Genomic DNA, 25,525 nt, shown 5'->3' with positions numbered 1-25,525 from the left:
TAGTTCGAAATATTGTTAATGAGACATAGTGATGACGACTTAGCCACAATGAAATTACGGGAACAGACATCTTGCCTTTTCCTTCATAGATTTAGTGACTTATCTCGTTGATAGCGACTACGATTTTGAATGGCTCTAGTCACGCAGTGCACAGTGGGCTGTCTCTTATTCCGTATGTCCTGAGGCAATGCTTATGATTGAGTTAGAAACAAGAGAAAAATCCAGATAAATACTATTATTTGTGGTTGAGTACTGGTAAATAAGGAGAAACATGAAAAATTAGTACTAATTTAATGGCTTCACGATATGGAGCCAATTCATAGTTTTACACCTTCAAATTTGACAGAAATGGTGTTATCTGTGTAGATCACTTTGAGCTACCAAATGTCAAAAAATACCTTCAGGCATGCATGCTACTCTATAAGAGCTCCCCCAGTGGCTAAGCGGTATGTCTGCAGACTTACACCGCTAAAAACTGGGTTTCGATAGCTGTGGTGGGCAGAGCACAGATAGTCCATTGAGTAGCTTTGTGCTTAATTCAAAACAACAACAGCTCTATAAGAAAAGGTAAAAGAAGTAAACCAAATACACTTTTCCAACAGAAAATAAAAACGTATGTTTATTTATCTGGCTTGTTCTTCAGCTGCGGATTCATTTGCGGTGTGGTTGGGTAAAACTGGTTTCTCTACAGTTTACAAGTATCGGGTTAATGTGTTAACCTAAAGATGATCGAGGAAGTTTGAAACGTTGTTCTCTCCTTATCAATAAAAATGTTAATACCCATACCAGCCGTTCTGAGATACATTTTTATTTCAAGTGGGTTTCTCATCATCAAGAAGTATGAGGTAGCTTTGCTAACAACTGGAAGGTAGACAAGGAAATTTGTGGAGTAGCCTATGTTTGTAAACGTGACTGAATTTTCTAGTGTGTAAAGTAATGACACTCAATTAGTTAAAAAAATACATGAGTACAAACAAACTTTATTACATCTATATAAAGAGAAAACAAAGCACGATTTCTTGAGTAGACAATAAAATTGTCACTTCTACTGAATCACGATTAGGTCCATAGTTCTCTCTCTTTCAAGAACTATTTGTAGAACTAAACATGTTGAACTTCAAAAAGAACTGAACTTGTAGGTTTATAGGTAGAAGAGACCAAAGAAACGAAGTTTCAACTTAATAAGTTACCTTGGTTTCTTTGTTCAGTTAAACGGCATCATCTCGTGATCCTTGCTATCGCACAGTATTCACTGGTTGCAGCGTAGAGACATTATCTATTTGAGCAGCAAAGGATATTACAGACAGTGACTCTTTCAACATGTATGTATATATGATTATTTACTGGAATATACTCTGGAGCAGAATAGATGTTACCTACTATAGAGAACAAAGAAACAAAGCAACTAGAACAAGGCAACTTTCTGAACCACATTTATATTCCAAAACTGCATAGAAATTAGCCAAATGAAAAAAACTTTTAAAATTTCTATATTATTTAAAGCAGGTATAAAGTATATGATATGCTTGAGCATCACAATTTTTTTCCATTCACCGTTTCAGCCTTGTAATTAACTCAACAATGAAAATTAAATATTAAATCCAATATCTTCTAGGCCTATGCCATAGCTAAAGAGTGCATAAATACCACATTGATAACAAAATGAAGTACGTTTGAGATGTGAAAAATAATATGCTAAAGTAACCCTTTAACAAATATTTAAATAAAAAATACAAAATATATATATGGACACAAAAACATTTCACGTATATTTTAATTGTTCCTGATGTTTATAGTACATAATGGTCTATTGTATTTAAATTTCGAAATTAAACTTCTGTACACGATAAAACAGAAATAACTCGAAATATCGTTAAAAGAAGGAACAAATTACAAGGTGACTTGTAATAAGGGTTTAATTATTTGGTTTATTTTCAGTTTCGTGCAAAACTACACGAGGGCCATCTGCGCTAGTTGTTCCTAATTTAAAAATGTAAGACTAGAGGGAACGCAGCTAGTCATCATCATCACCACCCTCAGCCAACTCTTGGACTACTCGTTTACCAACAAACAGTGGGATCGAATGTCACATAATAAAGCCCCCACGGCTTAAAGGGCGAGCTTGTTTGGTGTGACGGAGATTCGAGTCCGCGACCCTTAGTTTACGAGTCAAGTGCCCTAACCACCTGGCCATACCGCACATATTTTTGGTATTATAAAAATTACAAAAGCTTATATATATATATATAAACAGAAAACCCTGACTATAATTTGTTATCGAAGTACACTAGAAAATGCAACACCAAAAGAAAGCTTTTTAGTAATGAATACATCGCAAAAACATCCCTTAACACAGCACATGCAACATGTAAGTGCACCCTTACATTTAGACAAACTAATATTAGCACTCCTACGAAAAGACGTTTCTAGTCCTGATTTCTCCAAGCCCGTTCTCCTGGCTGTGGTTTCGCTAGATAGTAGATAGGGACAGTGGGAATCTCGTTAATCCATTCATTAATGGATTTAAATGGCAATTTCATTTAAATACAAAATTATTAGCCTAATATTAATAACCTTTCAAGTTGCTCTGGGGCCTATTAGGCCCCACTTTTCGTAGGAGTGTTAGAAAACAAACGAACAAAATGCAGAAATACATTACCCACTTTAAGAGAGGACAGTCTAAGAATTAAAAACATAACAGTAAACTAGAAAATAAAAAGGAAGAAAAATAGAATTAAAACAATTTTACAATGAACATTTACATGTTCTATAAGTCTAACATGATATGTCTAATATTTGAAATACAAGCTCATCATAAGTCAAAAATTAAAAATAATATTTTCTGGTGAAATAATCAAAGAAAAAATGGATCATGCAAAATAAACTTTAAAATCTTACTCCACTGCATTTTTTTAAAACACCAACAGAGAGAGAGCATTATCGTTACAGAAATAAAATGCAGGAAAAAATTATATCCATGTGCAAAAGATACGATATAGCATTTTAGGTCCCGTTTTCTCTCATATATTATTGCCTGCAGAAAACAGAGAGCACTTTAATATAAACACAAAATATACATTTTACGTTACAATAAATTAATTGTTTACAAAATGTACACTTACTCCAGGATTAGTTTGAGGCTTGAGTCATATTCATGTCAACCATACATGTAGATACTTCATAGTTACTATCATGTACACCTTCAGCTCATCGTGTATTTTACTAAGAGCTCTTTCAGTGTTAGCAAGCATGAATTGCAAGTCACATCTCCTTCTCATATCCTGTTGCATAGGGGCTACATCTGTTTGCAGTTGGTGGCCATTTCATGACTGTGGAATATGATCAGGTGTTAAGCAGTGCATCATTAAATTAAATTACTGCAATTTTCTGGTATGGTCGCAGAATTATCTTTGTCAATGGTGCATCACTCGTGATGAGTATGTTGGTGCCTCGTTGATGGCTGGTTCTAGTCAATATGCTAGCTTGTTTGGATGACACAGGTTAGGGTTATCCTGAAGCCTGAGATTCCTTTATTTTCTTGAAATTTGAAAGTCTCTCGAATCACACTTAATGCCAGAAAGCTTTTTCTTAGCATTTAGATGTAGTGGTTCTTTAAGGGGTGTGAAGACACCTGACATTGTCTCCTAATGTAAACGGCATTTCCAATAAGACAGGTCACTGGACCCCATATTTCCCAGGCTTTAAGCAATTACAGGAGCGGTAGTAATGAAGGCTGCTGGTTAGTGTAAAGACTAGGCTTTTCCAGATTTGTGGCTGGCGTTGCTATCATGGAGTACTTATATGTAGGTATTTACTTCATTATGTGTCAGTAGGATGCTCTATCATTAACGTTACCTGTACGGCTTCTGAAGACTACAGGTCTAACCCATCCACAAATGAATTGAACTCTCTGACAGCAGAAATATTGATAAGTGATGAATTTTCATTCATGATCTCAGGAATCATTTAATTCAAAACAGGATCGGGTATTCCAGCTCGTCACAACATCGTAGATTCCCTTGATAAAGAAGAAGTCCTGTAGGAATTCCGTAGCTTTAAATGGAAGAACATGAACAGTCCATAATTTAACTACGAAAAAAAGTGCTTCAGAAACACTGAAAAGTTAGGAAAATAACCACTAGTTAATCAGAGGTTAAAGTGATTGAGTGTGTGTAAAATTTAGCTTTAAATACTAAAATTGTGGATTCAATTGTAAATTTGATTAAATCCTACATGGTTAAAGACTCATCTGAATGCATTGGTTAAATGCAGTTTTTATTTTAATTATGATATTAGACACTGCTCAAGAGACGTGCTTACAGGCTTCACGTGCACTCATCCCCATCTTACCCCATAAAACTTCACGTTTAGAAAACCTGAAGACTTCCTAGCCTTCGACTTTCCTGGCTTTCCACTCAATCAGCAATATCATGACAATTTTCCTCTGTTTTCTCTGCTAGACAACGAGAACACACACTCCACACTCTCCAACCTGCACTCATTACAAGCCTGCCATCTGATTAGCACGAAGAAAGACAACATCTAGTTCCAGTAGGAAGGAAATGATTTAAGTGTAAAATATGTTCCAACACAGTTGAGCTGCCTTGGAATAGGTGGTGCTATCCTCACCTTTGACTATTTGCTTTTGCCAGTGCTTTCATTGTATTGCCTTAGGAGTTTTCTTCTGTTTACAAAATTAGTAATAATTATGGCATAAATTACAAGGTTTCACATTATAAGTGGCACCTTCTACTTCTCCCTGTTATACTATTTCATGCTTCAAAACTGTATTCTGTAAGAAAATAACATTAATAAAATACTCAGTAATCATATTTGCTTATTAAAGATATATTTTAGTTTGCATGACTCCAAATATTCTTACCATAACCAAATAGCCACAGCTATATATTTATGATATCGAATCCATTATCTGTGAAGTTAATTTACTATTGATAATTTCACTAACTTCAATCTTTTTAATCATTGGTTGCTTAAATTAATGACCATCTTAGCTGGTACATTAGTGGCTACTGCACAGTGCAATATACATTTGAAGACTCAGAAGGCAAAGGCCACAATATAATTTCAGTCAGTAGTCTCCTGAATACCAGGCTGTTATAGCTGGTAATGATCGACAAATCACACCCGTATCAATTACGATGCTAATTGTGGCCTCTTAACTGCAGAATTATGTTTGTAATCATAGCCATCTCCAGCAACTTCTCATACGGTTCTTTAAAGATTGCTAGTTTGATCCACCTCATCAGGTAGGTGGGTCTGAGAAAATGTCCTTTCTCTCCTCTAACTCGTCAATCTTTTCATGCTTGCATACATCTTGTGTCTGCTCTAACTCATAAATTAAAGGACCAACTTACTAGAATATCATTATGTAACAGTCCAACTGGATCCAACTAATTTTCATGTCATCAGCACATACCACATTCATATTGTTGCCATATTGGAATGTCTATTCTTACACTTTCAGATACTAGCATTTCTTATGTCTTCTTGCTGCGTTCGTAGTTGTTGTCATAAAATTCGTGCACATTGCCTATCATTAATCTCACTCATTCCAAATAAGTTTAAGGACGTTGAAAGGCTTATTCATGTAGAGAAGAACCAAACATTAACTTTAGAGGGAGTAGCACTTGTCTCCAAACACGAACAGATTTTACATAAAGGCTGTAGATCTTTGTTTAATTGTTCTATAAATGTTTTTATCTTATTCATTTCTGTTGGAATTAATAAGCTTTACAAGCATCTACTTGATAATCTGTATTTCCCATTCTGTCAAGGCATTAGACTAAAGATGATAAGATGAAGTGTGAGTCTTCACTACATCTAACATTTTACACAACTCAATAAACAGTTGGCTGTCAAAGTTAGTTTCCTGATCCATGTTCATTTCTTTTATAAATAAACAGCTCAACTTTCCAGTATATAGAAACTAGATCCAGAATGTTGAACAAATGGAAAACTTTAACGCATCTGGATATTTATTGGTTTACAGAACAAAAATACATCAATGTATGATGTTGTATTCTTCATTTAGAATCAGAAAGAAAACTTGGCATGCTTTCCTTCTTCTGGACAAACACCATTGGAAATTACTAAGGACTTTCTGAATGTTCTATGAACGTCTTGCAGCACCTGCTGTGTTTCACCGTTTGCTGCTAGGAAGCTATTACAGCAGTTGATTTATTGTATGTGTGTCCCTGTGTTAATTTTATGCTGAGTCACTGTTGTTTGTACATACATCAAAGTATTCACGCAACAAGTCATTAAATTTTTTATTGCTGCACTGGGTCTATGTTGTCAGCACAAACCTTAACCAACAACCTCAAGTGTTTTGACAGCTACATATTTGATTTCAACCGCAATGCAATAAATGCAGTATTAATATTAACATTAATGTCAAATTTCTTCTACTTTATAATCACGCCTAAACCATATCCGTATGTTGGATAATTATCTAACAAGTCAATGCTGCCTGCTTACATTTCGTGTGTGGCTTTTATAACAATATTACATGTGCTGACACATTATTCTGATAATTTCAAAATAAGAAACATTCATATTAATTATATGGGCAGTATCTCATAGAATAAGTTAGAAATTCATTGCTTATTTGTTTGCAATTAAGCACAAAGCTACACAACGGGCTATCTGTTTTATACTCTTCACGGGTATCGAAACCCGGATTTTAGCGTTGTAAGTCGGCAAACATACCTATTTGCCATTGGGGTGTCAGAAATTTATATATAATCTATTATCATTTTCAAGAACAAAGCCATTACCCACTCACTGGTCATCGTGGTAGTCTTACTCAGAAATCTTGAAATATTTTGATGTCCAATAGGTTTCCACCACTCCTGTGTCTACTAATAACCCTACATCTCATCCATGTATTATCGTAAGCATACACCAATTTCCACCCAACAGTGAATAATTAACCTCTTTGGTGCAAGCAAATCACTGTGCTCCAACATGGGATCAATGAGTTCTCCTGAGCATTTAATGCTTGTTGCTGGACATCCTGGATCTGCTGATATGATGGCTAGTACATATAAACTTACCTCACTGGTTTAACAGCAAAGTGTTTGAATTGTGTATTGGCTAGCATCTTCTGAACTACTGACCTCAATTGATGGCAGTTTTTTCGTCAGTGCCCAACTGGTCTACAGGAAATACAAGCTCTTTTTGACGATGTCCAGGTGGAGATATTGGCATTTGTTTTGGAATGTATCCCATAGGTAGATTTTCCACCTAAGTATACCTTCTGGGAAGAGCTACATCGTTCTGTCCACTTATTGAAGTGAGGCTGCATTTAGTTGCCATGATTAGTGGGTTAAGGGTTGTAAGCTTTTTGCTTGGGTCTAGGCTGATGTGATAGAGGTACCTGAGAAGCACTATTCACCAGTAATGTATCGATACAATTGATGCTGTAGGCTTCTCCTTTGCTGATGACCATTTTTATTTTCCTTGCTCCCAAGTGCTATTGCTTGAGCTCAGTGGGGAGCTGGGAAGTTTCTCAATAAAATTAAAAAAGAGTATTCTCTTAATTTGCAGATATGTATTTTCATGTAATTAGCACAGAGAGTTCACATAGGCTTCCAGTTTTTCAGTGCAGATTCTTTTCTGAGCCTTGACATTTGGCTAATAGATTGTTAAATCCTCTACTTGGTTGATTTGGAAATGCAGCTTATACCCACGTGTAACCAACTCCTTCTGTTGGTCCTCATACAGGTGTTGAGTAGCATTGACAGCAGGATCAGACATTAAACATACTGCTAATAAATTCATCCATTCCAGAAAAATTACATGCCCAAAATCCTTTAAGAATTGGTGTAAGTCCTCTTTCGCCATACTATTCAAGATCGAGGATAATTTGTTTGGTTACACTCACAGTGACTGACCTATGTATTTGGTCAAAGCATTTCTCTTATGGGATGTTAATCAATGCTGGTTAAGAAGACACTGATTTCATAAGTGATAGATGAAAGCTATTAAGAGTAATCCTAATGCACAGATGGGATTTTGATCTGTTGTATAGTTACATAATTACAACCTATCTGGTGTGTATTGTCACACAGCTATGCACAATTCTATGTATCACAAAGAATTTTTCAATAGTGAAAGATACATTCTCGATGTTTACGGTTTTCAACTACGGGTTCTTGTTGTTTCACCTACCAGGGAACAACTCTGAGTTGCAGAGATTATTCACCAGTGGTCTGGACCAGAGTTGAGGCTATGGTTCTTCGAATAACAGCAGACTAGAAAATCTGTAGAGATCTCCCATACAGTTATGGTCTTTCCAGACGACATTTTACATGCATAAACTTCAATCATCTATGCTTCCTTTCTGTCAAGATCAAAATTCAGGTTACAGTTTCATCCACTGGTCTCAGTGCTCCAGACATTAGCAAATTCTTCTAAGACTGCAGGGTTATCAATTTCATGGCCCTTTGCAACACTGGTAAAAGTTTTATGTCCAGGAGAGAACTTCTCCTAGACTCGACCATCTCTTCCATATGGCAGTCTCTTTCTTCAAAACTCTTTTTTTTTTTAAATCACGAGTAGTTCCACACCCAAAATAAGAAACTGTATTCTCAAAAAACATTTCTATAAACTTATTTAAACTTAAAATGTTAAAAAGACTAGTATGCACATTATAAAAATAGAAACTATGCAATAAACATTGTTGTTACAGAACCAAACTTTATCTTTCCAAGTACTAGATGGATTCACTGATAACAGTATGATCAACTTGGAAATTTATGGGCTAGTTTGTATTTGAAAACTTGGATGGGTATATTAGAGTGTGAAAAATGAGACTAAACAAGTTCTAAAGCACAATCTTTATTACAACCAGAGAAAAAATGAAATTGTTGTTTCTACTAAATCGTGACTAGGCCTGCAGCTTTTTTTCTGTAGAACTAAACATAGTGATTTGAAAAGGGAAATGAATTTGCTGATTTGCAAGTAGAATTAAACTAAGAAATGTAGCTTTAATCTAACAGGCATCATCAGATTCTTTATTCAGTCAATCTCGTCACCTCGTGAATCTTGTTCTCTAACAGTATTCACATGCTATAACATACAAATATCATCAACTTACCATACAACGGATATTACAGTTGCTGATCCTTTCAACAATGATAAATGATGTTACTGCAATATCCCCTCAGGTTATCTGATACTGAAAACAACAAAAAACAAAGCAACAAGAACGAGGCAGCTTTGACAGGTTTTTGAACGGCATATTTATGCCAAAACTGTGTAAAAACTAAATAAATGAACAATAAAAAATATCCTATACTAATAAAACCAGATATAAACCATATGTTCTGCCTACATATCACATCTTTATACATTATTTTGTCATAGACCTATGAAAGCCATTTCCGAGGCTAGTGTATATATCACATGATTCACCAAAGTATCTAACTTTGTTGCACATTTTAAATGAACAACGGATGTTATTTGCATCAAAAATATTTGTCTTTTGTACCATGCAATTTCCACAATGATAACACCAAGATGTATCTTTTTCTCTTAACCCAACTGTGGCAACCACTTATAATCATACTCTCACTTTCGTAAAGTGATGAGGACTTGCGAAACTTGTTTAGTTTTTGTGAATCCTGTTACTTACATGTGAATGCTCAAAATAATTTCGTCTATTTCTTCCACAGATTTATACACCATGTTACCTAAAAGCGCAAGCAATCTCACTGATATTGTGACTGCTGCTATTTAGTACTGCTAGCTTAAAAACTTAGAACTCATGCCCCGTAGCAATTATGCTTCAAAATTTGTATACATATATATATGTGTGTGTGTGTGTTTTCCGTCTCAAAAAGTACCCTTTAAGAGTCAGTCTCAGCTTTGATATTTTATGTAAATAAATACTACTTAATTATTTATTTATTGACAGGTGCATCCCCAGTGACACAGAATTATGTTTGTGGACTCACTATACTAAAAACAGGGTGTCGATACCCGTAATGGGTAGAGCACAGATAGCCCATTGTGTAGCTTTGTGCTTCCTTCAACCAAACAATTTACTGACATATCTATTTACTCTACTCATAAATAAGTATTTATTTTCAATGGTCTTTAAACAATTGAAATAGCTAAAAATAAATAACCAAACTGCAAGTTGGTAGAGAAACAGTCAGTTTACCGTTGATCTAGCTACCTATCGTTCTATGTCAGTCCTCTGGAGTAACACCATTTGTCTTTTCATTTCAAAAATACATGCAAAGCCGCTTGTAATACGTAAAGTTAGATAATTATTTTTCTCTACTGGCAGTCAAGTGATCTCTTGAAAAATGACGTCTCTAATGTTTCAATGAGAACGACTGACTAGTCATGTGGGCAACATTAGTCTCTCTGAGAAAGTGCGACATTAACGAGTTTACAAAGTAATGTGAGATTTATTTAGACTGAACATGATTTTAAAAGATATAGTCCAAAAGATATTCTTAATAGATTTAGTGTTACTTGCAATCTCTACTAAATGTGTTTGAACAACTTCAAGCCTAGTCCTCCAGTAAAGATTACCGTAAATTATGGCAAATTATGCTACTTTTTCGCTGTGTGAGCTTAAATGAATATCGTTTATGGTGATTGTAAATTTGTGTTTAGTTTCTACTTGTCATAAGCTCAGTTATCAAGCATTATAGAATCTTTTTGCAGTAGATATCTTGACAAATCTCCTGTTATTCAGCGGATCTCCCTTTTCACTCTTTTGGAAAATCAGTGATGTCTAAAAATATCACAGAATACATAGCAAGGAGAAACATTGGTGCTGTGATTAGAGGATATATTGTTGCAGAGTTTTCTGTGTGTCATCAGACTTGTACATTGTCATTTGCTTAAAGTGTTCTGTTAAGATTTAAAAAGTCCACTTTAAGAAAAATTAATCTTCTAGAGCTTGTACTTACGAACAAGAACGGAGAGTTGGTCACTGAAGGGAAGCAGTTGTCCAGTATAGTTGTTTGGTTTAGAAGTGGTTTTTATGGATGTAGAGCATTTGCCAACACTGTGAAGGTCCATTGTGGCCAATGACTTAGGAAGGACAGTTGCCAATGTCAATCAAGTTTATTGTAGTGGTATGACACATAGCGAGTCTGAGATTTAAAAAAAGACGTCTGTACAGGCTACCAGGTTTCCATCAATCAGAGTTATCTACTCTAACTCTTTTTAAAGCTAAGAGAGAATGATTGAGAAAGACTGTAGGTGCAGTTGGTAGATAGTAGCTATCTAACTTGTAGGTAAGATGTTGAGCACATAATGATAAACATGGAAACCCAAGGACAGTGTGGAGCCTCTCCAAATAGGGTGGTCATGGACCACTAAAAATCTAGGATCAAGCAGAAATGATGGAAGAAGTATTCATATCAACTCGTTATTTAGCCACCCTGAAGTGAGGTCCGACCATTCATCCAAGGATTAGATTCCCTGAGGATCTCTGTGACTCTGTATCCACGATGCCAGTTGTTAGCTGAGATTTCTTCGAAAGAAGCTTTGGCCACAACTATGGACCTAAATGAATGAAGCAAAGCAAATGATGCCTCCAACTTTCAAGAATACAGCTACTTGAACTGATGATCCGCAATGTATGAAGGAAAGGTATACCTGAAAGCAGTTTCTGCAGATCAAAAAGATATCTTGGTATTTAACCAAGAAATAAAAACGTCCAGGAGAAGTGACGTGACATAATGTGGGTTAAAAAGAGATTTCTCATCTTAACCGCGGCATTTCTGCTATAACAAAGTACAAAGTAAAAGCTTCAACGTGGCCCTAAAAGAGGAAGAAGTCTGTAGAAGTAGTACCAGCTGTATCTCACACAGTCTTTACTACCCATGCAACTTCATTGTATGAGTAAAAACAAGCTAAACCAAGGGTTAACCAACCACCCACACACCCTGACTTTGCAGCTTAATCAGAATGTTATTCGGTGAATAAGCAGGGTTATTTCTGTCCTACTATGGTTTATGTGCATCATCCAATGCTAATGATATATTTACCCAGAAGTAACTCTAGAGAGAGGAGAATAGTTTGTTTGTTTTTGAAATTTGCGACACGAGGGCTATCTGCGCTAGCTGTTCTAGTTTAATAGCATAAGTCTAGAGGAAAGGCAGCTAGTCATCACCACCCACTGCCAACTCTTGGCCTACTCGTTTACCAACGAATAATGGGATTGACCGTCACATTATAACGCTCCCACGGCTAAAATGGCAAACATGTTTGGCGCGACGGGGACACAAACCCGCGATCCTAAGTTAACGAGTGGAGCATCCTAACCACTTGGCCATGCCGGGCGGTTAGGATAAAACTACCTGCTTTACATGTGGAGTGTTGGTCCACTATAACCTTATTGGTCAGTAACTGTTACACATATCATAACACTTTACAGGGTTACCTTCTAAATTTATTGAAACTATTTTATTATCAATTGATTTCATTAAAATACATATCAGAACGTAGCTGACATTTAACTTTTTATAGTATTTAAATTTTAATTTCAAAAGGGTTTGTTTTTAAGAATTTCAATTAACTTCAATTTACTTAATTGATTTATTATTAATATTATTAATAAATTTAATTAATTAACCTCAATACTATCAAAAAAAGGTACTACAAACAACTGTAAGGTCAAATATAAACTTTAGCATCCTAGTTTCTACATTTGCAGAGATATTAGTACATATTTCTAATCCTTTATAGAATTCCCACTTATCTATGCTTAATATTTAAAAATGTTTTCCAATGCAGGTGGCAGAGGTGCTTCAAAGATTTGAGGCTGTGGAACTTTAGGCGTTTCAATATATTATTAATCATGGTTTTGCTATTCTGATTTTTAAGACACCAACTAGGAATTTGGAGCAATATCAAATAGAACTGGTGCACAAGACTCACAATCCGTGGGTTCGAATCCCCATTCTACCAAACATGCTCGCCTTTTCAGCTTTGGGGATGCTTCGTTGAGAAACGGGAAGCCCAAGAGTTAGCTGCCTTCCCTCTAAGCAAAGCTGGAGAAGCAAGAGTCTCTACTGCTTGTGAATCAATAGACGTTGGAAATTTTACTGACAGCAATTATCAATATGCAAATGATTAAGCACGATACAACTTCGTTAAATCAAACTCCAATAATTCCTGTTAAAATGAAGATTTAGGAAATTTTCAATTTAAGTAATGTTGCAGCGAAATAAATCTTCCTGGTAAAATTTGCCAAAAAACACATTTTCCAAACGCATAATAAGATGAATAATCAGGCTCTAAACACAGACCAAATCAGTATAAAAAGAAAACTGTATCAAGAAATGCAATTTCTTAAAAAATTTTACTGACCCATCCTCTAGGACTGATGTGGCTATTAATTCAGTGGTTCAGTAGGAACTGTGTAAGAACAGACAAACTCTTGCACCCATAGACGACGGTGTCCTCCTCTTCTGTAAAGCAATGCCTTTCACTTGAAGGATGTAGATTGAACAAAATCAAAATCTGATGAAGAACCAAAGTAAAGCTAGAAAAATCTTAATGCTATCGAACAACTTCTTGCAGGACACAATGCATCATCAATTGAACATTTAAAGCATGGGAAGAAGGATGTATAAAATACAAGCAAACAATACAAAATGAAGGTATTTGAATTGTGGCGGACATGGTAAAGAGCGATACAATGAAATTAGCTAAAATGGCAGAACATTTTTGTACTTTGAGAGATGAAGTGCCATTATATGATACAGAAACATGGGCAGTGTATCTGAACGTTGTTGATCTTAATGGTCCAAAATTAACAAAGTATAGCATCCCTTCAAGAACAAAAATAACCATTAGAAACAATATACTTTAAACTCTGAAGTAGTACAATGTGACAGTAGATAACTGTCGTATTTAGCCATAAGACATAACAATGAATATGCCATGGATTAGTTGAGGACCACTTCTGACTTAGTATACTAAGTCTTCATTCTCTTAACCTTTCGGTTTGTAAATAATGTAAAACCACTGAGATGCACCTTGTCTTTGTTCTCAGGATGCTTTTGTTGAAATATATACAACCTCCAGTTTCAAAGTTTGGAGGTCATACACTTATTTATTACAGATGGAAAAGTACTGATGAAATTCACATGTTGGAGAAATTACATATAGATAACTGATATCTGAAACATGTATTCAACTGCAGATTAACTGGCAAAGACAATATATGTGCTTCCACCTATGCTACAGTGACGTGGAAAGCAAATCCTAAAGAACAGAAATACGGCAGTATAACTACTACAGCACAACTGAATAATAATTTTAGGATATTCTTAATGTGGAGCTGAAAGAAAAAATATTGACTGAAAAATGAGCTTACGTTGATTTTACGGACAAAAACAAGTAAACAGGAACACTAACAAGCCATATCAAGAACAAGTGGAATTACTGTTTGTCATTTCTTTTCATATTTTCATCAGAATTCCATCGCTGGGAAAATTTTGGCAAAGAAAAACAACAACAAAAACTTAGATCAAACATCTAAGAACTGCTAACAAGACTTGCTATCAATGTACGAAACTTCTGAAACAGAATATACATTTAATATTGTCCGTAGATCCCACGCATACTTAAACTTCCAAACTTGACAGATACGGGTGAACCCCAGACTAATTTTGTATTGAAAAAGTGCGCGAAAATTTGTACAGCTTCGTTCAAAGTAGTTTCACGTGTGACCTCTGTTTAACCTTTAGCTAATACATCTTATAATTAATATATAATTAATTTATAATTCATATATTGAATTATTCGTTTATTAAGTCCGTTTTTACCATTTTAGTTAGAAATCGGACTTTCGGGAAGCCATGCTGTCAGACACATGACATTGGTTACGTTATCTGCGAAAATCCTAGGTCGATCCCTATGGAGAGCATAATGATACAGTAGAGAAATTGTTTAACTCTTGAAATCAAACAAAACGTTCTAGAACATTTTAAAAGCAAGTATATTAATATTATTCATCTAAATCTGCTCCAAGTACTTGAACTACAGCGGACACTGACACGTCAGTTGAAGACAGCTTTTACAGATAGAAAGGTTTCCTGTCTTCAAAACGACTGTTGATTTTATACCAATATTTTACTTACACAACATATTATACAGAGTCTTCTTCCTTTACAGCAAAAAAATTAAAATGCACTTAGAATATTGCTTCTAGTTCATGCTAAAATTTTAGAACCAAGTGATGTTTATAGTGCATATTGGTCCATTGTATTTCAATTTCAAAATTAAACTTCTGTACACGATAGGACAAGAAATAACTCGAACTATATATCGTAAAGACAAGGAACAAATTACTAGACAATTTAGTAAGGGTTTAACTGTTTGGTTTGTTTTCAGTTTCGTGCAAAGCTATACGAAGGCTATCTGCGCTAGCCGTTTCAGAGGATAGACAGCTAGTCATCACCACCCACAGTTAACTCTCGTGCTGCTCTGTAACCAATGAAAATCTGGATTGCTTAACACATTATAAAGCCTCCGCAGCTGAAAGGGTGAGTTACGTACGATGTTATGGAGATTCGAATCTGCGATTCAAATATTGTGAGTCGAGCGCCTTAACCACCAGGTCATGCTAGACCCTGTTTTGAAGGAGTCACTAACGTAGAATTTAATAAATGTTAAGCCAAAACACTTACCGACTGGAAACCTCAACCTGTCATGACCAGTACGTTAAATATATATTTCATAGTATTGTGGGGATTAAAACAAACCATTTATTGTTAGTATGTAAAATACTAATGTGAAACATATTACGTAAAGAAACACGCCAAACCCATTTTTATTAAGTCATGTTTTTATTTCTGAAGGATAAACATTAGCATACAAGCTCAATATAATTATCATGATCATCTGGAGACGATATTACACTTTTGTCACTTGGTGAATACATATCAAAGTCTGGTAGCACAAGGCTGCTCCCGACTGGACCATTCCAATAAAGAAATCTCAGGAGAGATGAACAATGTTTCGGATCAAGCTCGACTGATAAGATAAAAAACTGGGTATATAATTCCTTTATTATCCTGTTCAAATTAAGCTCCAGTGTTTGAATTCTTAAGGGTCTATAAAGAAAGCACTTCATGAAAGGCATCTTGGAATGGCCCGATGAGTAGCAAGACTGATAGACTGAAGGAATGAGAGAGAAAGATAGCGAGAGCATGATGGAAGTGTGATTGAACGATAGTGGGTCATATGAGGGCTGTGAGCTCGGAAGCACGCCTTCCTTCATCCTCTCTAATAAATGATATGCTATGTACACTTTGCTTTCGTCACTATTCAGTTCATTAGATTAACTCTTGTAGTAAAGTCATCAAACTTCATCCCTTTATCAAAAATAATAAAAGAAAAATATTGTCTACGATACGAAAATGCAATGAATACCTAAATGTTCGGGGCTGGAAGTGAGCTAAAAAAGCAAAATCCTCTCAAATCAAAACTATTTTAAAAAGTGTTTTAAGGTTTTTTTTATTGTTTCCAACTACTGACTATCGTTGTGTTTAATAAAGACAGACTGAAACATTTGCTAACTGAAAAATCACAATATTTTAAATTATTTGAAAAATAATGATTATAGTACAATTATATTAAATAATCTAGAGGATAATGCTCTAAACATCCCAATCAGCCACTGTGCTATTTTAAGATCTTTAAATTTCAGACCTAAAGTCCACATGAATTTTCCAGAAAGACATAAAATACCACCTATTTAAGTAATCAAATATACTTAGTGTTCTTAAAAATATCTCAACATAGCCTTAACCAATCTTAACACAAAGAAAAAATTAGGTCGAGTATCGATCCAGTTAATATCACTTTTGAAAGACTCAACTTTACAAAAACAGAAAAAGCAAAACCTAGTCATCATTTTTTTTAAATAAGTACATTTTAATTTAGTTTGATTGTAAAAACATTTTAAATTTGGTAACTTAAAACTATTCAAATTACAATACCAATAACACTTTTTAAGTTTCAAATCGATCATGATTTTATTTTCTGGAGTTTTGATGTAAAAAGCTTCTACAGTGGTTTTATGCCTTTCTTTGTGGACTTGAATGTTTTTCATAATAATAACAATTAAAACACCTACAAAATAGTTAATCATGTGAAACATTTTATAATTAATATAACTGTTTCGAATAAAATTTAAGAATTAAAGAATGATTAAACAAATATACTAAAAATAATAAATAAAAATTGTTATTATAAATAAGCTGGTTACTAAAAAAGTATATAAATAACAACATGCCTTTGTTACAGAGCATCATTAAGAATACCTATCCATTTAAGTTCATCAAATCTTATCAATTAAACATCAAACGTGCTTATACAATTACATATACACTTTAAACTAAACCTACTGCAAAGCTTTGTCCGAAGTACCCGTACGCAAGTATTCTGAAACGTCATCGGGATAGTTATTTTTGATGAGAATCGATTTGAAAACAAGTCAAAATTTAACAATATCCAGTTAATTTGTATACATAAACATATTCAACCAATAGAGTTAAAAAGATCGATATTTGGTATTAAAAACTTTAAGTTGTATTTTCATATTTGAAATCTCGTGAAAGTTAATGTTCTTAATATTTTATTTTAGTTTTGTCTAATTTGTTTTTTGCCAATTCATTTTTCGACGCCACCCTGCGTTAGAAACAAAGCACACAACTTTGCAGTACACGTGATCTACTTCCTAAACGTTTTCGTGGTCTACCAAATAATTTAGGTGGAAGAGATATCTACAACCACTAGTGTATACTTCAAAATCTCCTCTCTTAAATACAATGTTATCGTTAACTATCTAAAATGTATGGTAGCTATTAAACTACTACAGCTACGGAGACTATTAAATGGTATAACAGTGCACATATCGTGCTCTGTTTGACTTGAAGGCAATGTATAATTTATTTTGAATGAGATATAATAATATTGTGCTTTCTCAATTCTTACTATTTCTTGGGTACCTTTTGCAAAAAGCTTCATATATATTATAAAAAACACTTTGGCAACCTCCACAGTTGGTTAATTTCACTGCCTACTACAACTAGATCTAGAAATGTTGGAACAATTATCATAGGAAATGGGGGGGAAAACAAATCAAGAAGCTATCCAGAACCATATTATTATATCAACTGAGCCTTCTGGGGTCTTAAAGGCACATTATTGTATGGAAAATGATGATACCGATAAAATTCAGTAATGCATTTTTGTCATCAAATTTATTTTGCTTTCATACAAGACTTTAGAAAGTTATCCACGTCTAATAATACGTTATTTAAAAATTGGGAGACTACATGTTTTCTTGTTTAATCTGAAGAATAAGTCGTGCTTGTTTGTCATTAAATTATATCGCAATTAGTTACTTTTCTTTTCATGGAATGAAATGCATCCCCATTGATCAGTTAAGCTACTCTACATGCTTATTTAACAAAAAGAAAAAACTTAAACTACTTTAGATAACGTTTCATTATTCAATAATTCACTGTTAAATGAATATGTAAGATAAGTTATCAAAATGCCTATTGAAATCAAGTTCATTTACTGAAAGATGTTTTCGATTATTACAAACAACAAAATCAACATATCAAAACATTGGACCAGCATCTTCTCCAGAAACGAAAATTGTTCCTGTTTCAATTTAAGAATAGTGCCATAGTGTCAAGAGAATATTGCTTTTCACATTCGGTGATCCAATAAATAACAGACAGTATTCCAAACTTAACTTCACCCGCTTGGGCTCAGTATTATCTATTTATAGGCCTCTTGCATCTTCAAATATATATATATATATATTTATTGTTTCCACAGAACAATCCTATTTTCTTTGGTTGCATTGTTACTGTATAAATACTTCGAAACTGCAAGAGTAAATTTAGGTAAGATATTTTTGGGAAACAGCGCATGCGTACAAACCAATCTAATGCGACAGTTAAGCGTCCTCCCTGTTTTTATTTTTTAATCCTTTTTCGTTTTTGTTATATATCGAGACTGCCGGAAGGGGCATTTGGCTCACCAATAATTTTGCTTGTATATAGTTATGAATATTTTCATTTATGAGTAATGTTATTTCCCATCAATAATACCTGCTGGTCAACTTTGCTAGTCTTATAATAGTTTTAAGAGAAGCGATGACGCTGCAGCTAGTCCTAGCTAATTCATGTGCTGTGTTTGTTTACTACGTCAAATATTATATATATTACTAAGTACTTAATAGTCCCACAAACTGTATACACTGAAATACACATAACGCTTAAAGGCAACTACATAACGAAAATCGTCTTCTTACCTTAATGTATCTGCCAGTGGACTTTTGTGAGTTTCGTAATGAGGAGAAACCACTTGAAATAAAAATGTATCTCGAAAAGGCTGGTATGGGTATTAAAACTTTTACTAAAATAAAGTACAGAACAAAGAGTTAAGCTGAAGATGATCTATGAAGGTCGAAATGTTTTTCTGTACTTTAGTTTTAATACCCATACCAGCTGTCCTGAGATACACTTTTGTAAGTTTGTATTCTGCCGTAATTTATTTTCTCGTCGCGTCTACTGTCACTTGGATCACAAGTTTTAATAGGCAGCAAGCATACACAGTCGCACATTTTACTTAGAAACGAAATATTTGTGTACAATAATTATCAATTTCTATTAATAATAATAAACTTGTCGCATTCGATAAAATACAAAATACATTTTTCTGATTACTTTGCGTTAAAAATGAGCACAGTTAACCTGTTATAAAAACCTCTCGTGATATTTACATTCCAATGCAGAAGGTTTTTAAACTTAGGCAACATTTTATTATGGTACTCTACCTCACCTATCTAAATTTGCTCCGGTGCCTCTGTTATCTACTAAAGAAATAATTACTACCTTAACACTTTTATGCAAGCATAAAAGTTTATATCATCAATTCTCCTAGTACTCTCGCTGTATAATCTAAGTTAAGTAATCTTGGGTATTTTTAAATACAATTAAATTTGTTGTTCCAATACTAGAGTAAATCCACAACACAAACTAATAAAAAAAGCAAATATTAACAATTAAATTGTGTTAACGTTTTTTAAAATAAACAATTCTCCATCACATATACACACTAATGAATGGAATCTCGATTCATGCAAGAAGTGATATTTTCTAATAAACGAAACTGGTTGAGCAACAAAACTTAGCAAAATCCATAAATCGCGTGTTCTGAAAAACAACGTAAAAGGTTATCAAAAAAAGTGGTTATAAAGGTTCCCGGAAGAAGCCACTACATAAAAAACAAATAAACAAAAAACTTAAACTGAAAAATCTACGCCTTTATCATAGAGAACAGAAATTAGCAAACAAAAAAAAAGAGAAAAAAGCACACCAATAAAATTAAATTTGAATATACATACTTGTAACTTTTTTCGAAATTTATTATATTTCGCTACCTAGTCCTTGAAACGTTTTTAAAAAAAGTTCATTGAGGAGTATTTTAAACCGTTACAAAACAGTTTCCAAATAGACTGTCTTGATCCGTTTGTTTTTAATGCAGTAGAAATAAATGGAATCAGTGTTAAGTTGGAAGTGAAAGAGTTTGTTTTATATATATGAGAAATGAAAACTTGTAAACAAGCAGCGTATGGAAAGACTTCTACTTAAAATGATAAAATACTACCATAACAAAAGTTGGAAAACAGTGAAACGAAAAAAAAAGATTGATAGGATAAAACGCCAAGTAAAGATCTGAATACAATGTCTGTGGTATTAACAATTATTATAATCCTGATTTAATTTAGGTACAACCTCATATACGCAGCGTTTGTAATAAGAAAAAATAATTTGAACTGAAAAATATCTCTAATTCTATTAATGACATTTTTTAAGGAACTAAATCACCTAATTAAACTGTCACAGCAAAATGATGTGTCACATACACTTGCCACATTTGTTTGGCTGATAAAGTAATACTAGTGGAGTTTCTATTAATTGTGTACAGTGGGAAAATATAGCCTTCTGTTATATCAGATGAATTATTACAACAAATTCTTAAATATAACATTCTTTAGGCAATAAGTTTTTTTAACAAGATCAGCTGTCACTAAAGAAACAATAAAGACCATTATAATCAGTGCCATTAACAGTTCACTTCAAGAGGTGTTTTATAGTTTAGATTAACAATGTTCTGTATAAAATTATTTAAAACAACCGTGGATATACAATTTTCTCACCTACAAAAGGACAGTTGTGAACACCTTAACATTTTCATTTCAAAAAATAAAACCTCCTGTGTCAACTATACTGCTATGGTGATTTTTCACTGAATACACAGCTGATTAATGAAAAAAAGTTATATATATATAAACTATATTGCAATTATCAACTCTGAGCAGGAATTTCTACTAATCCTTAAAAAAACTCAGATTTTCAGGTATCACTGAAATCTTTCTTTTTTCATATTATTATTAGAAGCTTTATTTATTTCAAATATCACAATAAGTTTAAAATACTGATTACTAAATGGTCTTTATATTCACCTGGCCATTAAATATATTCTACTTTCTATTTACTAGCTTCCTGCAATTGTTTTTTAGTTTTGCAGTCACATAAAGATACACATGACAGACTACCTTTCATAATAATTTTAGCATCCATTAGATACAACACAGATAATCCTGAAAAGATTCACTAGGTTTGATAGCAGTTTTTAAATTCATTACAGATATACCAAAAATTCTCCTTGACAAGGTACTATATTTAATAACTTTACAGAAGTTCTGAATAGCTACAGCAAAGATTCCCATAACAGATTCACTAGGATCAAAAACCATTCTTATGTTCCTAACAACTACAGCAAGGAGACTTAATGACAGAATTATACTTTTAAAATTGTATTTAAGTTTCTCATAACTATGGTAAGATTACACATAGCTTTCCTACTGTTTTTACAATTCTTATTATACATTTAGAGATTTTGATATTGTATAGTTTTAAATATGTCTCTGATTTCCCTGGATAGCACACCACTTTCTCTAACTACTGACGTTTCATTAGCTACCATAAAGATACTTTAAAATAAAATTAACTTACAACCATATTTTAAGTTTTATTATCTTTATATATATATATATAACCTGTTTTGAATGAACAGTTGTGGCACATTATGATGCCACTTAATAGCTTCTTATCAGACTTAGCAGTATAGATACATAAGCTAATTTAGACCTTCAGTGTTATATTACAACTTAAACAAAAGCATAATGCTTAATAACTATCTAAAGCTTTACTTTTATAACTAATTTGTGAATAAAAATAGCCTACTCTATCAAGCATTTCAAAAGACCTGGAATGAAGTAATCAACACTGGAATGTAAAGAGACAGCACAAGTTATCCAAAGAATAAGTTTAAGCACTGCTAAAGTCTCCCAAGGTGCCAATAAAAATAAAAAGTATTTCTTATTAAAAAATGAGTTAATCAAACAGTTACTTTTCATCTTCCTTTACTTGAATCTATTTACTATGATTAAGAGGTAAAAGATAAGTCAGTATGATTGTGACACTGATATCATAATAAAAAACCAGCTTGATTTTGTAGCAGTCTGTATGAAAGATCAAACTTCTCTCAGCTGAAACCTTCTTTTACAATAATCATTTTTGTTTCATGTTCTCTGTAAAGACAATTGTGCACTTATAACTAACAATCTGCTGTGGATAACTCTCAAACAATATTTATACATGTTCTTATATTAATAACAACTAATTACCTGAGCCTACTGACATTGTGAATTATAAAATAATTTGGAACAAGTCCAACATGTCATCCATTACAAGACTGTACATACACTTGCCTTTTGTAACATTCATGAAGAACTTAAAAGAAAAATGGTGATTTGGCAAGAGAATATAAAAAAAACAACAACAAAAAACAACAACCTTCTAACAGAAGCTTTTTCTTTTTTAAATAAAAGAGTTAGGTAAGAAATAATGAACAAAATTAAATAACTGTCCAACTAAATTACTTACCTGACTAGCATTGCTCAAGTTTGACTAGCCACAAAAACAAAAACTCTTTAAATAAATAAAGCTATTAATACAAGCAATCATTTGCTCACTCTTCTAGTCAGGATGCACCGTATCTCCATAACGTATGTAAAAACACTCAGTAAGGTGAACTACTGTTTGCTATGTTATTATATTTCTCCTAGTTTATAAAACTCTGTTGATTATATGGAAAACTTAATATATATATATATATATATTCTAATATTCTTTGGAAAAAGAAGAGCATGAATTCAGGTTATCATTACTGTTCTATAATATCTAGTTGATAAGCATTTGATCAAGAAAAATATAATTCTTCAGTACACAGTGTCAATTTTTAAGTAGACTTCAAAAGTGAATTTCCTAATACTACGACTGAATAATAATTCTAAGAGTAACTTGACATTTTAAAAAATCACGACAATTGTTTGTAGTCAGTAAGTAATACAGTCACTGACCTCTTTTATCTTGAAAGCAGTGGCTATTAAAGTAACCTTGGTTGTTCAAATTTGTGGTTACAGAACAGCAGAAATAAATAACCTGGTGAGTTCCAGGTGACAGTATATTCATATTAGTTAAACAGTAACTATCCACTTCATTGATAGCTCCTACTGATGTGAACACTAGCTCTTCATTGTATTGATGCAAGTCAGGAAGGTCTTCACCATCCTAGCATCTACACATTGTGGAGTGACACTCTATGATGTTCTGGGCAGATTTTACCTGCCACTTTGATATGAAGTAAAACCAGTCAACTTGCAAGATTAATTTTTTTTTCTTCTAGCACATAATTTTGTCTGAAACTCATGAACATTACTAACCTTTCTGAATAAGTAATAAATAACTTTAAAACTGTAAAAGTACAGAATATTATTTAAAAATGACGAAGATAAATAAAAGGTGAGGGAGAGTGCAGCTAGTTCTCTATCCTGACAGTTGGATATTTGCTTGCTACATAAAACACTGGGGAAAATATGAATAAATAGGACCACCTGCACTGTGGCCTAAGACTTGGAAGGTTTTTTTGTCTATGCTTCTGATTCTGAAGATGGGGTTTGTCCATTTACCAGCAATGTGAAGGAAAAATATATGAAGATCACTTAAACTTCAGTCACCATAAAAACTGCCTCTTCTCCAAAATCTTGGCATCTGTAATAATGATAATAATAAAGGACTTCTGATAAAAAACTAACTATATAGATCATAATGAATATAACTTAAAAGTAACATACACATCTAAAGATGCCAATCGTGTATAAAAAGTGATCACAGACACCTAATGCTAAAAATCAGTACATCAGAAGACTTAGGCATGTCTTTAGTGTTAACACTATTTTTAGTTTAAGATACCAAAATATCTAAAAAGTTTGGGCCAGCTTAGGAACTTAGTCTTAAATAAAACACTAAAAGTACAAAATAATAATGACACAAAAAATTATAAAAATTATAACCTATAAAAATGAATGAAACTGCCCTAAAGAACATAAAATTGGTTGTAACTTATAAAACATCAGTTCATTTGTTATTTAGTGAGTAAGATAAAAAAAATTCATAAACTAAAATTCTAGACTAATTATTTATCTGTATCTTTAACAGCTTTAAACAGCATGATTTACCAAAACAATAGAAATACTTGTACACCTTTCCTTTTTAGTACATTTACTTAAAGAAATACTATATAAATATTTCTTAAAAGATAGAGATACATTCTTTTTCTTACTTAACACAAAATTCACACATTTTATCTAATTACTCCCTTGCTAATCAAAACAACAATAGGTACTTGTTATTACTAAAATTGATCAATATAGAAATAATATCTTACATAACTTTCATTTAAAAATGTTTCATAAGAAGTAAGATTCTCAGAACTGGCTAAAATATTGGGGGATTTTGCTTATTTAAGATGGAAAGGATTAAACTAAGTGTAATTTTTACTTGCCCAAAGATGAAATATTCAATACGGCAAAGATGAATGAAGTACAGGTTTATAAAGTTTTCAAAACTATTACCAGAGTAACATGTTCTTAGTTCTATGACTTACAAATTTAGAATTTCAATAAACAGCATATATATATTTGAAGTCTGTTTTAAAGACTATAATGTATCTCATACAGCATTGTGTTGTACAAATATTTGAGGTACTAATGAATATTTCACTTATTCAGTTAGGACTAACATAAAAACATGTTTAAAAGGTAAGGCATTTTTAAAATATCTAACAAGATTTAATGCAACAACATACTTTGATAGTGATAGTATGCCTGTGTATATTTCTGTTAAGTTATAGATACATACACTTCTTCACCTTTCAATGGTTCTTCAGTAGCATACTTTTGTTTAAGTTATTTTTAGCCAATATAATTTATAATACTGTGACTAAAATACATAAAAATAATGTTTTGTTTTCTCAAGTATATAATTTCCTGAAAACAGCAATCATATTTATTTGTATTATTAGCACACTA

At 33.0% G+C, this 25,525-nt stretch overlaps 1 protein-coding gene across 8 annotated transcripts in view; it reads right to left on the bottom strand.

Moving 5' to 3' along the window:
* LOC143249165 (CUGBP Elav-like family member 4) overlaps window positions 1-25,525 on the bottom strand; it is a 489,962-nt gene that overhangs the window by 6,861 nt on the left and 457,576 nt on the right. For 5 of the 8 annotated variants that reach the window (XM_076498608.1, XM_076498607.1, XM_076498612.1 and 2 more), the window contains 2 exons: window positions 19,337-24,206; window positions 15,830-16,376 (listed from right to left, as the gene is read on the bottom strand). The gene's annotated coding sequence lies outside the window, so the exon portion shown is untranslated. Of the gene's footprint in view, window positions 1-9,121; window positions 9,203-15,829; window positions 16,377-19,336; window positions 24,207-25,525 lie in introns of those variants that run through there. The other 3 variants (XM_076498610.1, XM_076498611.1, XM_076498609.1) reach the window with 3 other exon arrangements.

This window comes from Tachypleus tridentatus, chromosome 4 (genome assembly GCF_004210375.1).
Source record: "Tachypleus tridentatus isolate NWPU-2018 chromosome 4, ASM421037v1, whole genome shotgun sequence".
NCBI classification, from domain to species: domain Eukaryota; kingdom Metazoa; phylum Arthropoda; class Merostomata; order Xiphosura; family Limulidae; genus Tachypleus; species Tachypleus tridentatus.
Note: the sequence above shows the minus strand (reverse complement) of the source record. Positions and strands in the feature narration are given on the sequence as shown.